Source organism: Arachis hypogaea, chromosome 15 (genome assembly GCF_003086295.3).
Source record: "Arachis hypogaea cultivar Tifrunner chromosome 15, arahy.Tifrunner.gnm2.J5K5, whole genome shotgun sequence".
NCBI lineage: Eukaryota > Viridiplantae > Streptophyta > Magnoliopsida > Fabales > Fabaceae > Arachis > Arachis hypogaea.
Genome location: NC_092050.1, coordinates 93,672,782 through 93,691,008, shown reverse-complemented (window position 1 = coordinate 93,691,008; position 18,227 = coordinate 93,672,782). Strand labels below are relative to the sequence as shown.

The 18,227-nt window shown below is 39.9% G+C and overlaps 1 non-coding gene across 1 annotated transcript; it reads right to left on the bottom strand.

The window, feature by feature from the left end:
• Positions 1–1,454: 1,454 nt before the first annotated feature.
• LOC112753960 (small nucleolar RNA R71) lies at positions 1,455–1,558 on the bottom strand. Its single transcript, XR_003178319.1, has one exon. It is a non-coding gene; the product is annotated as a small nucleolar RNA R71 (small nucleolar RNA).
• Positions 1,559–18,227: the final 16,669 nt, after the last annotated feature.

Sequence of the window (18,227 nt, the reverse complement as noted above, 5' to 3'; positions counted from 1 at the left end):
AACTGTGTGGTATAATCAGTGATCGAGCATCATCTCTTCTTATGAACATTTAAACCAAGGGATTGGGAATTTGTTTGTTTTTAGAGAGAATTGGTGAGCCAAGGGATTGGGATCCAATCATATAAGATTGCCAAGCAAAGTTCAATGAACGCATTGGTTGAGGAAGAGATAAACATGTTTTGATTCGGAGATCTCAATATCTCCTATAACCCAATGAATTCCCATTTCTGATTTCCACTTTCTCTTTACATTCTGCAACTCAATTCATGCAATCACCCCCATTCCCTTTTAATTTCAGCAATTTAGCTTCTGCTCTTTAATTCATGCAATTTAAGATTCCGCCATTTAAATTTCTTGTCATTTACGTTTCCCGCCAATTTTACATTCCGCAAGTCTCATCTAAATCTTGATTCCGCTCAACTAGAACACACTTCTAATCCGAATTGCTCACTCAACCAATCCTTGTGGGATTCGACCTCACTCTATTGTGAGTTTTTACTTGACGATAACCGGTGCACTTGCCGGAAGGAATTTTTCCGATCGTGCAATTTCCTAAATCGTAGCATAACAAGTTTATGCGCATCAAGTTTATGGCGCCGTTGCCGGGGATTGGTTTTCGATTGACAATTCTCCAATTGGAAGTTAACTAGATTGAGCATTTTTTTTTGTTTTGATTAATTCAGTACAAGTTACTTGTTGAATTTTAATTTCTGCACTCTGTTACATGCTTTCTTTCTTTATGCCTTTAAATTCAAGCAACTAACTCACTGACTCACTAACTGTTTGAATTAATTCCTCAATTGCTCTAACCATACTCTTCCATTAACCAAGAGTATTTCACTTGTTTGTTGCCTGTGCTATGTTCTTGTATGACAGGTAGGAGAGGAGAGACGTCAACTCCTCCATATACCAAACCAGAGAGGACCCTTCATAGACTTAGAAGGGAAGCAAGAGGGAAGAGAGTACTGGGAGAAGAAGAATCTGAAGGAGAATCTGAGGACAATTTTGAGGAAGCTCTAGATCTCAACATGGATAGAGAAGTTCACAACCATGAGAGAGCTGATGGAAACAATGCCATTCCTGAGAGGAGGGTTCTTAGTTCATACATAAACCCAACCTCTGGGAATTGTGGTAGCAGCATTCAGAAACCACCCATTCAGGCCAACAATTTTGAACTCAAACCACAGCTAATATCACTTGTGGAGAATCATTGTTCATTTGGTGGGAGTGCTAATGAAGATCCCAACCAACATCTCACAAAATTCCTGAGAATTTGTGACACTGTGAAGTCCAATGGAGTCCAGGAAGATGCCTATAAACTGCTTTTGTTCCCATTTTCACTTAGGGACAAAGCAGCTAAGTGGCTGGAATCATTCCCAAGGGGGAGTCTAACAACATGGGATGAGGTGGAAAGCAAGTTTCTGGCACGTTTCTACCCCCCACAAAAGGTCAATAGGCTTCGATTTGAGGTTCAGACTTTTAGACAACAAGATGGTGAAACTCTCTACGAGGCATGGGAGAGATTCAAGGATTTGACAAGGAAATGCCCACCAGACATGTTCCATGATTGGGTGCAATTGCATATTTTCTATGATGGACTCTCTTATGAATCAAGGAAGGCTGTAGACCATTCATCAGGAGGTTCATTGAACAGGAAAAAGACTGTGGAAGAAGCCATTGAAGTGATTGAGACAGTGGCTGAGAATGAGTACTACTATGCATCAGAGAGGCACAACACTAAGGGAGTCATGGAGCTGAACCATGTTGATACAATTCTAGCCCAAAACAAGGTGTTTGCCAAGCAACTAGCAGAGCTTACCAGGCAATTAGAAACAAAGCAAGTGGCTGCAATACACACACAAGATCAAGAGGAAGTAAGCATTGAAGGAGGTGATTGGGAAGAGGCCAACTATGTGGGAAACCAACAAAGGCAATCATATGATCCACATTCCAACACTTACAACCCAGGATGGAAAAATCACCCAAACTTTGGGTGGGGGAACCAACAAACCCAACCACAAAACCACAAACCTTACAACCACAACCAACATAACAATTCCACATACCAAAACTCCAACCAAAGATCATACCAAGCCACACAAAACACTTACTCCCAACCATCATATCATGGCCAAAATAATCAACCTACCCAACCTAATCCGAACCAACAATTTCAAGATCAATTGAACCGGATAGAAGGAATGCTTGCAACCATGAGTCAAGACATAACCGAATTGAAAGCTTTTAAGGAAGAAGTAAATTCTAACCTGCAAAACCAAGGAGCTGCCATCCAGAAGCTAGAAAATCAAATTTTGTATTTGTCTAAGCAAACCCCTGGGACAAGCGTTTCTCATGCTGCCAAGGCTATTGCAAGGGAAGAATGTAAGGCCATAACCCTCAGAAGTGGAAAAAATCTAAAGGAGATCTCAAAGGAAACCACAGAGGATGAAGCAAGGGAACATGTGAGAGACAAGGAACAAGGACAATCTTTTACACCGTCCGCAACAAAAGAAAAAGAAAAAGAGGTCCTGAAGCCTTATACACCTAAAGCACCATATCCTCAACGTTTGATGAAAAGTGAAAAGGATGGTCAATTCTCCAGGTTCTTGGAGATTTTCAAGAAGCTCCAAATCAACATTCCGTTTGCTGAGGCAATAGAGCAAATGCCACTCTATGCAAAATTCTTAAAAGAATTAATGACCAAGAAGATAAGCTGGAGAAATGAGGAAACTGTGTTGTTAACTGAAGAATGTAGTGCCATCATTCAGCACAAATTGCCTCAGAAATTGAAGGACCCAGGCAGTTTCCAAATCCCCTGCATCATAGGAGAAGTCATGGTGGAGAAGGCCTTGTGTGACTTAGGGGCCAGCATCAATTTGATGTCTCTAACAATGATGAGAAGAATGAAGATTGAGGAAGCCAAACCAACAAGAATGGCCCTCCAATTGGCAGATCGAACTTTTAAATTCCCTCATGGGATAGTTGAGGATTTGTTGGTGAAAGTGGGAGATTTTATATTTCCTGCTGATTTTGTGGTGTTAGATATAGAGGAAGAAGCCAAAGCTTCAATAATTCTGGGAAGACCCTTCCTAGCTACTGCTGGAGCCATCATAGATGTACAAAAGGGTGAACTCACTCTTAGACTACATGATGAGAAATTGGTGTTTAACGTATTCAAGGCAATGAGCTATCCATCAGAATCACTAAGGGAATGCATGAGGGTTGATGTAGTGGACATTGCAGTACAAGAAACTTTTGAGGAAACAATAAAGGAAGTGGCAGAGGAGGAGTTCACCAAGGATATTGAAGTTAGTGACATCAAGGCTGCTGAAACAACCATGCCAAGCATGCCAGAGAGAGTGAAAGAAGAGAAGGAAGCACCAAAACCTGAGCTCAAAGCATTGCCCCCTAATCTCAAGTATGCATACTTGGGTAGTGATGAGAGTCACCCTGTTATCATTAGCTCTGCCCTGAGCCAAGAACAGGAAGAAGAATTGATCAAGGTACTACAAACTCATCAAGATGCCATTGGATGGACCCTAGCCGATTTGAAGGGGATAAGTTCATCCATATGCATGCATAAAATCTTGTTAGAAGAGGATGCTAGACCCTCCATTCAAGCTCAGAGAAGATTGAATCCCGTCATGAAAGAAGTGGTACAAAAGGAAGTCATGAAGTTATGGCAGGCAGGGGTAATCTACCCCATTTCTGATAGCCCATGGGTTAGTCCCATCCATGTAGTTCCCAAGAAAGGTGGCATAACTGTGGTGCCAAATGAGAAGAACGAACTCATACCCACAAGAACCGTCACTGGGTGGAGGATGTGCATAGACTACAGGAAGCTCAATGAAGCCACCAGAAAGGATCATTTCCCACTCCCATTCATGGATCAGATGCTTGAAAGGCTTGCCGGACATGCTTACTATTGCTTTTTGGATGGATATTCAGGCTACAACCAAATAGTAGTTGATCCTAGAGATCAAGAGAAAACATCATTTGTTTGTCCATATGGAGTTTTTGCTTATAGACGCATGCCCTTTGGATTGTGCAATGCACCTGCCACTTTCCAAAGATGCATGCTGTCCATCTTTTCGGACATGATTGAAAAATTTATTGAGGTCTTCATGGACGATTTTTCTGTGTTTGGAGATTCTTTTCCTAGCTGCCTACACCACCTTGCCTTGGTGCTTAAGAGGTGCCAAGAGACTAACCTAGTATTAAACTGGGAAAAGTGTCATTTCATGGTCACAGAAGGAATAGTCCTTGGCCACAAAATCTCTAATAGAGGCATTGAGGTGGACAGAGCTAAGGTGGAACTCATTGAAAAATTACCTCCACCAAGTAATGTCAAGGCAGTTAGGAGTTTTTTGGGACACGCTGGTTTTTACAGAAGGTTTATTAGAGACTTTTCTAAAATAGCCAAACCCTTGAGTAACTTGCTTGTCTCTGATACACCCTTTGTATTTGATAAAAATTGCATGCTAGCCTATGAACTTTTGAAGCAAAAACTTTCCTCTGCACCTATCATTGCCCCACCTGATTGGAACTTACCTTTTGAACTGATGTGTGATGCATCAGACCTTGCTATTGGGGCAGTGTTAGGACAAAGGAAAGACAATTTGGTACATGTGATTTATTATGCCAGTAAAGTCTTGAATGATAACCAAAGGAATTACACAACCACTGAAAAAGAACTCTTGGCAATAGTCTTTGCATTTGACAAATTTAGATCCTATCTCATTGGATCTAAAGTCATTGTCTTCACTGATCATTCAGCTTTAAAATACTTACTTGCTAAACAAGAATCCAAACCAAGACTTATTAGATGGGTTCTTTTGTTGCAGGAATTTGACATTGAAATCAAAGACAAGAAGGGTGTAGAGAACAAGGTGGCAGACCATTTATCAAGAATACCATGTGAAGAAGGAAGCGCACAAAGCACACATATAAATGAGTGCTTTCCTGATGAACAACTCATGGTAATTCACAAAGCACCCTGGTTTGCAGACATAGCAAACTTCAAGGCCACTGGGAGTTTACCGTTGGAATTTAACAAACATCAAAGGAAGAAATTGGTAAATGATGCCAAATACTTCATCTAGGACGAACCATACTTGTTCAAAAAATGTTCCGATGGCATACTCAGAAGATGCATATCCGAGGAAGAAGGAAGGGAAGTCTTATGGGACTGCCATGGCTCCACTTATGGAGGACATTTTGCAGGAGAAAGAACAGCAGCTAAGGTGTTGCAGTGTGGTTTTTATTGGCCCACTATCTTCAAAGATGCAAAAGAATTAGTGAAGCACTGCCATGAATGCCAGAAAGCGGGGAACCTGCCAAGAAGAAATGAAATGCCACAACAATTCATTCTGGAACTTGAATTGTTTGATGTATGGGGGATAGATTTCATGGGACCCTTTCCCTCCTCATACTCAAATAATTACATTCTTGTGGCAGTAGACTATGTCTCCAAATGGGTTGAAGCAATAGCAACTCCAACCAATGATAATAAGGTAGTCATGAACTTCCTCAGAAAACACATTTTTTGCCGTTTTGGGGTTCCAAGAGCAATCATCAGTGATGGAGGAAGCCACTTCTGCAACAAACCATTAGAGGCATTGCTTCTAAAATATGGAGTCAAACACAAGGTAGCCACACCATACCATCCACAGACAAGTGGGCAAGCCGAAATATCTAATAGAGAACTCAAAAGGATCCTGGAAAAGACTGTGGGAACTTCAAGGAAGGACTGGTCGATTAAGCTAGATGATGCTCTTTGGGCATATAGGACAGCTTTCAAAACACCAATTGGAATGTCTCCTTACCAACTAGTATATGGAAAAGCTTGCCATTTGCCACTGGAGTTGGAGCACAAGGCATACTGGGCCTTGAAACTTTTGAACTTGGACAACAAAGCTGCTGGAGAAAGAAGGATGTTGCAAATTCAAGAGTTGGAAGAATTCAGAGCGGAAGCTTATGAGAATGCCAAAATTTACAAAGAAAGAGCAAAGAAGAAGCATGACAACAACATAGCCCCAAGGAAATTTGAAGAAGGACAAAAAGTATTGCTCTACAATTCTAGGCTGAAGCTATTTCCAGGGAAGCTAAAATCAAGGTGGTCTGGACCATTCCTTGTCACCAAGGTCTCCAAATATGGACAAGTAGAAATCATGGAAGAAAAGTCACAACGAACCTTCATTGTGAACGGTCAAAGACTCAAACATTACTTGGGAGATGTGGAGGAGAAGGACAAAGTTAAATATCACCTCAACTGAGGAAGCTGACCGTCAAGCTAATGACGTTAAAGAAGCGCTTGTTGGGAGGCAACCCAACCTGAGGTAATACCCTTTTGCTGTTTCTTTTATTTGTTTCAATAAAAAGGGTGAAGTAGTTTCTGTGCATTGCAAAGAATTAAGTTTGGTGTTTCACACCAAACAATGAATTCGTGGATCAATAATTCAAAGGGGAATGTGTGACTCTAAGTTTGGTGTTCCACCATAAAGATCAACTGAACACAACAACCTTTGAATTATATGAAAGGAACAACCATTCTAAGCAGTCACAGAAATGCTTAAAACCCTTAGCAGCAACTTCATTCCAAAGAGAACTCAAGGATTCAAAGCACAGAGAAGTAAGTGGGAGACTAAGTTTGGTGTTCACACACCAACTTAAGACTCAGATACTTACCCACACATAGTTGAGCTAACCACTCAAGTGCTTGAGAAGCAAGCAACTTCATCACTCTTTGCAGGAAAGGAAACAAGGATCTTAAAGCATGAAGCAACATTTAGGAGAAGAAGGAGAAATCAAATTGTTTCCTGGCAACAAAGAGAAAACAAGGAATTTCACAAGGTGGTATTGTTCCTTGATAATTCTTTAAAAAGGGCAAACAAAAGCATGCTTGTTCTGGTTTAAACTGTAAATGTTGAATCTTTCTGGAATGTGAAGTTTTTAGTATATTTGTCTGTTTATTGCTTTGAATAAAGTGAATGCCTAGATGTTTGGATATAACTTCACCTTCTTAAACAAATGCTTGCCATGCTTGTTCTGTTTCCAAAAATAAAAGAAAAGCTTTGAACAAAAGTAACTTGGCTCAATTAGTGACAAATCAAGTAGAATTAAGTGGTGGTATGCATGCTTGATTGTTTAGTCAGATCACTAGAAATAGAGTGTAGAATTATCATTTTTTGTGTAGAAATTGAAAACTGTCTATGGATCTTGATGAATAAAAGTCTTTGGCCATGAAAAAGAAAGAAAAAGAAGAAGAAAAAGCCACTGAAAAAGGGCAACCAAATAAGCTAGGCACCAATGGTTTGAACTTCTGAGACAAATGCCTGTGGTGTTTATGTATTATCAACCAAAAGTCCATTATCAAGAGCAACCTAAATACAAAACATTTAGTCACACAAAGAGGTGCTGGGCACCAATGTCTCAAGAAGAATTGCGAACTAAAATGCCTGGAGTGGATATGTGTAGTGCACTGATAAGAAAAAGAAAATGCCAAAGGTTTGTGCAACACATGACACTAAGCAAACAAGGAGCAAAGAAGCTCTAAGAAAAAGAAAAGAAAAACAAAGAAGAGAAGTGCCAAAGACATAAGAATAACAAGAGGCCATAGCAGTGTTTGATGGATGCAAGGAAAAAGTGATAATCTTACCTGATAAGAATGAAAAAGTGATACTGCAACTTTCTGCATAAAACCCTTCTGATGAACTTCAAATGCTTGCTAATATAGCCAATGTAATTGCTTTCTGTTTCATACTTTCTTCTCAAATAACTCAGGACTTGCTTAGGGACAAGCAAGTATTAAGTTTGGTGTTGTGATGCCAAGGCATCTTAGGCTAGTTTCACTAGCATTTTTCTGTTAGTTTTAGTTGTTTTATGCATTTTCTTGAGCTTAAAGTAACCAAGAATGGTTAAATGAATAACAAAGCAATGAACCATCCAAACAGTATGATTTTGATGCAAATTCCATGAGTTTTTAGTTATATTACTTGAATGCTATGAATGGAAGATTTCTCATGAAATTTTGCAAGACTTTGATGCAATTGTTTGGATGATTTCAGGGAAGAAGAGGCTAAGCAAGGAAGCAACAAAATCAATAAAGGAAGCTTGAATATCACATGTGGAGTTTAAGTTCCAGTTTAAGCCTAAACTGGAGCTTAAACGCCAGAATCATGAAGGCTAAGAAATGCTGGAATTGAAGTTTAACCTCCAGTTTAACCTTAAACTGGAGGTTAAACGCCAGAATTAGAATTCCAATCAGGAAGCACTTCCACGTTTAACCTCCAGTTTAACCTTAAACTGGAGGTTAAACGCCAGAAGTGAAAAGGGCACCAAGGGGGGCAGTTCCACGTTTAACCTCCAGTTTAACCTTAAACTGGAGGTTAAACGCCAGAAAGGGGAAAAGCACCAGGGAGCCATTTCCACGTTTAAGCTCCAGTTTGACCTTAAACTGGAGCTTAAACGTGTTCGACCAAGTTTCTCCTCCAGGGTTGCTTTCTCCATTTCCACGTTTAAGCTCCAGTTTAACCTTAAACTGGAGCTTAAACGTGTTCGACACCTCCAGGGCTACCTTTCTAAGCTTCCACGTTTAAGCTCCAGTTTAACCTTAAACTGGAGCTTAAACGTGTTCGACCTCCAGGGCTACCTTTCTCAGCTTCCACGTTTAAGCTCCAGTTTAACCTTAAACTGGAGCTTAAACGTGTTCGACCTCCAGGATGGCTTTCTCTATTTCCACGTTTAAGCTCCAGTTTAACCTTAAACTGGAGCTTAAACGTGTTCGACCTCCAGGGTTGCCTTTTCTACCTCCACGTTTAAGCTTCAGTTTAACCTTAAACTGAAACTTAAACGTGTTCGACTAAGTTACCCTCCAGGGCTGCCTTCTTCCATTTTCACGTTTAAGCTTCAGTTTAACCTTAAACTGAAGCTTAAACGTGCTACCACAAAAGGCATCACTGGGAGTGTCTGGCGTTTAAGCTGCAGTTTAAGCTTAAACTGCAACTTAAACGCCACTCTTGGAAAAGGTTTCTGGGCCAAAAATATTGCGGTTTAAGTTAGTATTTGAGCACAAACATTAACTTAAACTTACTCTGGTATGAAACCCAATTGAATATCATGGTTTATGGGATTGGGCCTGAAGGATTGATGAGTCTGAAATTTCAATTTATTGAGTCATGTGTCATTATTTGATTATCACTAAGTTGGCTCAATGAATGTTACAGAATTTGGATCAACAGCCTCATCAAGATTATGGATCATAAACCCAAGGCAAAAGGAAAGCAGGGAGAGGCCTCAAAGCCCAAGAAACACAACAGAAGCTCAATATAGAAAGTGTATAAATAGGATAGAATTTAAGTTAGGAAGGACTTTTACCTTTTCATTTAGCTAGTTTTCATATCTTTGTAATTGAATTCAGAGCTATGACTCACTAAACCCCCTTTCATTGGGTTAGGGAGCTCTATTGTAATTCAATGAATCAATAATAGTTTATCTTCTTCTTCAATCTTTTCTCTTGAATTTTGTTAGAAAGCTTCTCGATCTAATTCCATTGGGTAGTTATCTTGGGAAAGAAACTACCCATAATTGGAATCCTTCGGAACCTTGGGAAAGGAATGGAGGATTCATGCTAGAGAAGCTTTCTCACAGTGAATTGGATTGGGGTTTGGATGGATATTGTGACATGTAATCCTACCAAATTGTGGTTCATGAAACTGTGTGGTATAATCAGTGATCGAGCATCATCTCTTCTTATGAACATTTAAACCAAGGGATTGGGAATTTGTTTGTTTTTAGAGAGAATTGGTGAGCCAAGGGATTGGGATCCAATCATATAAGATTGCCAAGCAAAGTTCAATGAACGCATTGGTTGAGGAAGAGATAAACATGTTTTGATTCGGAGATCTCAATATCTCCTATAACCCAATGAATTCCCATTTCTGATTTCCACTTTCTCTTTACATTCTGCAACTCAATTCATGCAATCACCCCCATTCCCTTTTAATTTCAGCAATTTAGCTTCTGCTCTTTAATTCATGCAATTTAAGATTCCGCCATTTAAATTTCTTGTCATTTACGTTTCCCGCCAATTTTACATTCCGCAAGTCTCATCTAAATCTTGATTCCGCTCAACTAGAACACACTTCTAATCCGAATTGCTCACTCAACCAATCCTTGTGGGATTCGACCTCACTCTATTGTGAGTTTTTACTTGACGATAACCGGTGCACTTGCCGGAAGGAATTTTGCCGATCGTGCAATTTCCTAAATCGTAGCATAACAAGTTTATGCGCATCAGTACCTTGGTGCAATCATGAAGCTGAATGCCAAATTATTTGGTATTGAGACTTGAGAAGATGAACCTCCCTTGTTCACCAATGAACTAAGTGATCTGGATCAACTGACATTGCCTCAGAAGAAACAGGATCCTGGAAAGTTTTTAATACCTTGTACCATAGGCACCATAACCTTTGAGAAGGCTCTATGTGACCTTGGGTCAGGGATAAACCTCATGCCCCTCTCTGTAATAGAGAAACTGGGAATCTTTGGGGTGCAAACTGCTAAAATCTCATTAGAGATGGCAGACAATTCAAGAAAACAGGCTTATGGACAAGTAGAGGATGTGTTAGTAAAGGTTGAAGGCCTTTACATCCCTGCTGATTTCATAGTCCTAGATACTGGGAAGGATGAGGATGAATCCATCATCCTTGGAAGACCTTTCCTAGCCACAGCAAGAGCTGTAATTGATGTTGACAGAGGTGAATTAGTCCTTCAATTGAATGGGGACTACCTTGTGTTTACAACTCAAGGTTATCCTTCTGTAAACATGGAGAGGAAGCATAAAAAGCTTCTCTCAAAACAGAGTCAACCAGAGCCCCCACAGTCAAACTCTAAGTTTGGTGTTGGGAGGCCACAACCAAACTCTAAGTTTGGTGTTGAACTCCCATATCCAAACTCTAAGTTTGGTGTTGGGAAGTCTCAACAATGCTCTGAACATCTGTGAGGCTCCATGAGAGCCCACTGTCAAGCTATTGATATTAAAGAAGCGCTTGTTGGGAGGCAACCCAATTTTTATTTATCTAATTTTATTTTTCTTGTTCTTTCATGTTTTATTAGGTTCATGATCATGTGGAGTCACAAAATAAATATAAAAATTGAAAACAGAATAAAAAACAGCAGAAAAAAAAATCACACCCTGGAGGAGGATCTCACTGGCGTTTAAACGCCAGTAAGGAGCATCTGGCTGGCGTTCAACGCCAGAACAGAGCATGGTTCTGGCGCTGAACGCCTAAAATGGGCAGCATCTGGGCGTTTGAACGCCAGAATTGCACCCTGGAGAAGAGCTGACGCTGAACGCCCAGAACAAGCATGGTTCTGGCGTTCAACGCCAGATATGGGCAACAAATGGGCGTTCAACGCCCAGAACAAGCACCAATCTGGCGCTGAACGCCCAGAGTTGTGTGAAAGGGCATTTTGCATGCCTAATTTGGTGCAATGTTGTAAATCCTTGAACACCTCAGGATCTGTGGACCCCACAGGATCCCTACCTACCTCCACTCACTTCTTCTCACCCCTCTTTCACACAATCCCATAAACACTCTTCCCCAAAACTCTTCACCAATCACCTCAATCTCTCTTCCCTATCACCACTTCACCACTCACATCCATCCACTCTTCCCCATAAACCTACCTCATAAACTCCACCTACCTTCAAAATTCAAAATCAATTTCCCACCGAAACCCACCCTATATGGCCGAACCTTAACCCCCTCCCTTCCCTATATATAGCCCTCCATTCTTCCTCATTTTCACACAACACAACCCTCTCTTCCCCTTCTTGACCGAAACACATCTCTCTCTCCCTCACCTCCATTTCTTCTTCTTCTTCATCTCTTCTTTCTTCTCTTGCTCGAGGGCGAGAAATATTCTAAGTTTGGTGTGGTAAAAGCATAAGTTTTTTGTTTTTCCATTACCATTGATGGCACCCAAGACTGGGGAATCCTCTAGAAAAGGGAAAGAGAAGACAAAAGCTTCCACCTCCGAGTCATGGGAGATGGAAAGATTCATCTCCAAAGCTCATCAAGACCACTTCTATGATGTTGTGGCCAAGAAGAAGGTGATCCCCGAGGTCCCTTTCAAGCTCAAGAAGAATGAGTATCCGGAGATCCGACATGAAATCCAAAGAAGAGGTTGGAAAGTTCTAACAAACCCCATCCAACAAGTCGGCATCCTAATGGTTCAAGAGTTCTATGCCAATGCATGGATCACTAGGAACCATGATCAAAGTAAGAACCCAAACCCAAAGAATTATATTACAATGGTTCGGGGGAAATACTTAGATTTTAGTCCGGAAAATGTAAGGTTGGCGTTTAACTTGCCTATGATGCAAGGAGATGCACGCCCCTACATTAGAAGGGTCAACTTTAATCAAAGGTTGGACCAAGTCCTCATGGACATATGTGTAGAAGGAGCTCAATGGAAGATTGACTCCAAAGGCATGCCGGTTCAACTAAGAAGACTGGACCTCAAGCTTGTAGCTAGAGGATGGTTAGAGTTTATCCAACGCTCCATCATCCCCACTAGCAACCGATCTGAAGTTACTGTGGATCGGGCCATCATGATCCATAGCATCATGATTGGAGAAGAAGTAGAAGTTCATGAAGTCATCTCCCTTGAATTCTACAAAATAGCCGAAAAGCCCTCTCCTGGGGCAAGGCTAGCTTTTCCTCATCTTATTTGCCATCTATGTTACTCAGTTGGAGCTTTCATAGAAGGAGACATTCCCATTGAGGAAGAGAAGCCCATCACTAAGAAAAGGATGGAGCAAGCAAGAGAGCCCATTCATGGATCTCAAGAGACACATGAAGCTCATCACCATGAGATCCTGGAGATGCCTCAAATGCATTTTCTTCCATAAAACTATTGGGAGCAAATCAACACCTCCCTAGGAGAATTAAGTTCCAACATGGGACAATTAAGGGTGGAACATCAAGAGCACTCTATCATCCTTCATGAAATTAGAGAAGATCAAAAAGCAATGAGGGAGGAGCAACAAAGACAAGGAAGAGACATAGAAGAGCTCAAGGACATCATTGGTTCCTCAAGAAGGAAACGCCACCATCACTAAGGTGGATTCATTCCTTGTTCTTAATTTCTCTGTTTTTCGTTTTCTCTATGTCAAGTGCTTATCTATGTTTGTGTCTTATTACATGATCATTAATATTTAGTAACATTGTCTTAAAGTTATGAATATCCTATGAATCCATCACCTCTCTTGAATGAAAAATGTTTTAATTCAAAAGAACAAGAAGTACATGAGTTTTGAATTTATCCTTGAACTTAGTTTAATTATATTGATGTGGTGACAATGCTTCTTGTTTTCTGAATGTATGCTTGAACAGTGCATATGTCTTTTGAAGTTGTTGCTTAAGAATGTTAAATATGTTGGCTCTTGAAAGAATGATGACAAGGAGACATGTTATTTGATAATCTGAAAAATCATAAAAATGATTCTTGAAGCAAGAAAAAGCAGCAAAGAACAAAGCTTGTAGAAAAAAAAAAAAGAGAAATAGCGAAAAAAAAATAGAAAGAAAAAAAAGAAAAAGCAAGCAGAAAAAGCCAAAGCTCTTAAAACCAAGAGGCAAGAGCAAAAAGCCAGTAACCCTTAAAACCAAAAGGCAAGGGCAATAAAAAGGATCCCAAGGCTTTGAGCATCAGTGGATAGGAGGGCCTAAAGGAATAAAATCCTGGCCTAAGCGGCTAAACCAAGCTGTCCCTAACCATGTGCTTGTGGCGTGAAGGTGTCAAGTGAAAACTTGAGACTGAGCGGTTAAAGTCAAGGTCCAAAGCAAAAACAGAGTGTGCTTAAGAACCCTGGACACCTCTAATTGGGGACTTTAGCAAAGCTGAGTCACAATCTGAAAAGGTTCACCCAATTATGTGTCTGTGGCATTTATGTATCCGGTGGTAATACTGGAAAATAAAGTGCTTAGGGCCACGGCCAAGACTCATAAAATAGCTGTGTTCAAGAATCATCATACTAAACTAGGAAAATCAATAACACTATCTAAACTCTGAGTTCCTATAGATGCCAATCATTCTGAACCTCAATGGATAAAGTGAGATGCCAAAACTATTCAAGAGGCAAAAAGCTACAAGTCCCGCTCATTTAATTGGAGCTATGTTTCATTGATAGTTTGGAATTTATAGTATATTCTCTTCTTTTTATCCTATTTTATTTTCAGTTGCTTGGGGACAAGCAACAATTTAAGTTTAGTGTTGTGATGAGCGGATAATTTATACGCTTTTTGGCACTATTTTTAGTATATTTTTAGTAGAATCTGGTTACTTTTAGGGATGTTTTTATCAGTTTTTATGCTAAATTCACATTTCTGGACTTTACTATGAGTTTGTGTGTTTTTCTGTGATTTCAGGTATTTTCTGGCTGAAATTGAGGGACTTGAGCAAAAATCAGATTCAGAGGTTGAAGAAGGACTACTGATGCTGTTGGATTCTGACCTCCCTGCACTCAAAGTGGAATTTCTGGAGCTACAGAACTCAAATTGGCGCACTTCTAATTGCGTTGGAAAGTAGACATCTAGGGCTTTCCATCAATGTATAATAGGCCATACTTTGGCCGAGTTTAGACGACGTAAAAGAGAGTTGAACGCCAGTTCTATGCTGCTGTCTGGAGTTAAACGCCAGAAACACGTCACAAGCCAGAGTTGAACGCCAGAAATACGTTACAAACTGGTGTTCAACTCCAAGAATGACCTCTGCACATGTAACATTCAAGTTCAGCCCAAGCACACACCAAGTGGGCCCTGGAAGTGGATTTATGCATCAATTACTTACTTCTGTAAACCCTAGTAACTAGTTTAGTATAAATAGGACTTTTTACTATTGTATTAGACATCTTTTGAACATCTTTTGATCATTTTGAGATCTCTAGACCTCCATGGGAGGCTGGCCACTCGGCCATGCTTACCCTCTATTATCACTTATGTATTTTCATACGGTAGAGTTTCTGCACTCCATAGATTAAGGTGTGGAGCTCTGCTGTTTCTCAAGGATTAATGCAAAGTACTACTATTTTTCTATTCAATTCAACTTATTCCGCTTCTAAGATATTCATTCACACTTCAACCTGAATGTGATGAACGTGACAATCATCATCATTCCCTATGAATGCTTGCCTGACAACCACTTCCGTTCTACCTTAGATTGAATGAGTATCTCTTAGATCTCTTAATCAGAATCTTCGTGGTATAAGCTAGATTGATGGCGGCATTCATGAGAGTCCGGAAAGTCTAAACCTTGTCTGTGGTATTCCGAGTAGGACTCTGGGATTGAATAACTGTGACGAACTTCAAACTCGTGAGTGCTGGGCGTAGTGACAGACGCAAAAGGAGGGTGAATCCTATTCCAGTATGATCGAGAACCTCAGATGATTAGCCGTGCTGTGACAGAGCATTTGGACCATTTTCACAAGAGGATGGGATGCAGCCATTGACAAGGGTGATGCCTCCAGACGATTAGCCATGCAGTGACAGCGCATCGGACCATTTTCCAAAGAGGATAAAAAGTAGCCATTGACAACGGTGATGTCCTTACATAAAGCCAGCCATGGAAAGGAGTAAGACTGATTGGATGAAGACAGTAGGAAAGCAGAGGTTCAGAGGAACGAAAGCATCTCTATACACTTATCTGAAATTCTCACCAATGATATACATAAGTGTTTCTATTCTTATTTTCTATCTATTTATTATTTATGTTCGAAAACTCCATAACTATTTTATATCCGCCTGACTGAGATTTACAAGGTGACCATAGCTTGCTTCATACCAACAATCTCCGTGGGATCGACCCTTACTCACGTAAGGTTTATTACTTGGACGACCTAGTGCACTTGCTGGTTAGTTGTATCGAAGTTGTGAATGAAAAACGATTTATTAAGATGCGCGTACAGAGTTTCTGGCACCGTTGCCTGAGATCACAATTTCGTGCACCAGGCTCATAGGGTGGTTGGTGTGGTGGGTAAGGATTAGGATCATATGAAGGTGTTTGGTAAAACGGGGCTTGTGAGTATGGTTGAGGGCTATATTGAGGAAGGGGTTCATAGGTATATGGTGGTGGTTGTTGATTGTCACGAAGAGGTCCACCATAGCCATTAGATGGGTATGCATCAAAGGGTGGTTCTTGCTCATAGTGCCTCGGGGGAGGTTGTTGCCAAGATGGTTGTCCGTAAGCTTGAGGCTCCTCCCACCTTTGGTTATTCCATCCTTGATGCTTTTTCTCATTGTAGCTTCCATTCCCTACAACATAATTTGAATCAAGCTCATAGCCAAAGGGGTGAGAATTCATGATAGCGAGAGAAAATAAAAACAAATACTAACAAAAACTAATGAAAATAAACTCCTAAAACTAGCAAAAACTAACAAAAAAACAAAAAGCAAACATATTCACAATATTCACAATAACTAATAATAAGGCACACATTTGCAATTCTCCGGCAACGGCGCCAAAATCTTGATGGAGGAAAAATGTCGGTAAAGATTTTCACACAAATTATTGCGTTGCAAGTATAGTTCTAAACCAACAATTAAACCTCAATCAATGTTTAAATTGTTTGTCACGAATACAAACCCAATAAAATTAACCGAAGTATTCAAACCTCGGGTCGTCTCTCAAGAAATTACAGGGAAGTGTACTTTTAATTGGTTATAGAAAAGTATTTTTGGGGGTTTTGTGATAAGAGGCAAGTAATGTAAATAACAAGGAAATAAAATAACAACTAAGAAAAAGTCCTAGCAAGGATAGAGAATTTGAATTCCTATCCTCATTATCATCATCAATTGTGATGGTAATTGTCTTTTGCTTTCACTTAGTTAACCTCTAACAATGAAGAAAAGTCAAGTGAGAAAAATCAACTTAAGTTCACAAGTCCTAATCAAAGACTAGATTTAGCAAAGCCTAAGCCAACCAGCAAGTCTCAATTACCATCAACAAAAGAATTTTGATAACTCAAGAGTCTCTAATTAATCAATCCAAGTTAAGAACATAAAAATCTAATTTGAAATCCAACCAAGCATTTTATCAAACACTTGGAAGGCATAAAATAAAAACTTAGAAAACTAACAAGACATAGCAAAATCTAAGACTAACAATTGCAAGAGGAAACAATAACAACAAAGTAAAGGAAGCAATCATAAACATAAAAACATAAATTGCATTAATATGGATTAAAGGAAATAGAAGAGTTCATAAACTAAATTGGCAACATAAAGGAATCAATAATAGAAGTAGACAAACCAAAGTACTAGAACAAATAAAAGTAGAAGAAAGCTAAATAAAAGCAAGGTAGAAATCTAAATTTGAGAAAAGCTAAACCTAAAAACCCTAAGACCTAGAGAGAGGAGAGAACCTCTCTATCTAGAAAACTACATCTAAACCTAATAATTGTGAATGAAAAGTGAATGAATGATTCCCCCCATCCAGCTCCACTCTGCAGCCTCTAATCTTCACTTTCGGGCTTGAAACAGGGCCAAAAGCAGCCCAGAATTCACCCGCAGCATTTTCTGATAATTGCAGCACGTGACGCTCTGTCACGCGTACGCGTTAGCCATGTGTACGCGTTGATGAAAGAATTCCTAGTCATGCGTATGCATCATCCACGCGTGCGCGTCGGTTGTCTGTTGCACTGGTTGCGTGTAGGCGTCGCCCATGTGTGCGCATCGCTGCCAGCTTCTCAAAACATCAATTTTCTGTGTTCCTTCCACTATTGCATGCTTCCTTTCCATTCTCTAAGCCATTCATGCCCTATAAAATCTGAAAAAACTGAACACACATATCACAGCATCGAATGGTAATAAGAGAGGATTAAAAATTAGCAAATTTAAGGCCAAAGAAGTATGTTTGTAATGATAGTACAAAATCAGGAAGAAAAATGTAAAACATGCGATTTATATGCATAAGTGTGAGAATAATGGATAAAATTCACTCAATTCAGCCTAAAATGTACCACAAAATACTGGTGCATCACCACCCTCAACCCAGACCACACTGATGCCAGGGCATTTTGGCCAGTTTCACTGACCTTTTCTTTACTGTTTTTAAGGTAGTTTCATGCATTTTCTTAGAAAATAAGCGAGTTTTGGGTAGATATTCACTTACATCTTGATTCAAGCATACATTGTGCACTTTACATGATTTCATGAGAATTTTGCATG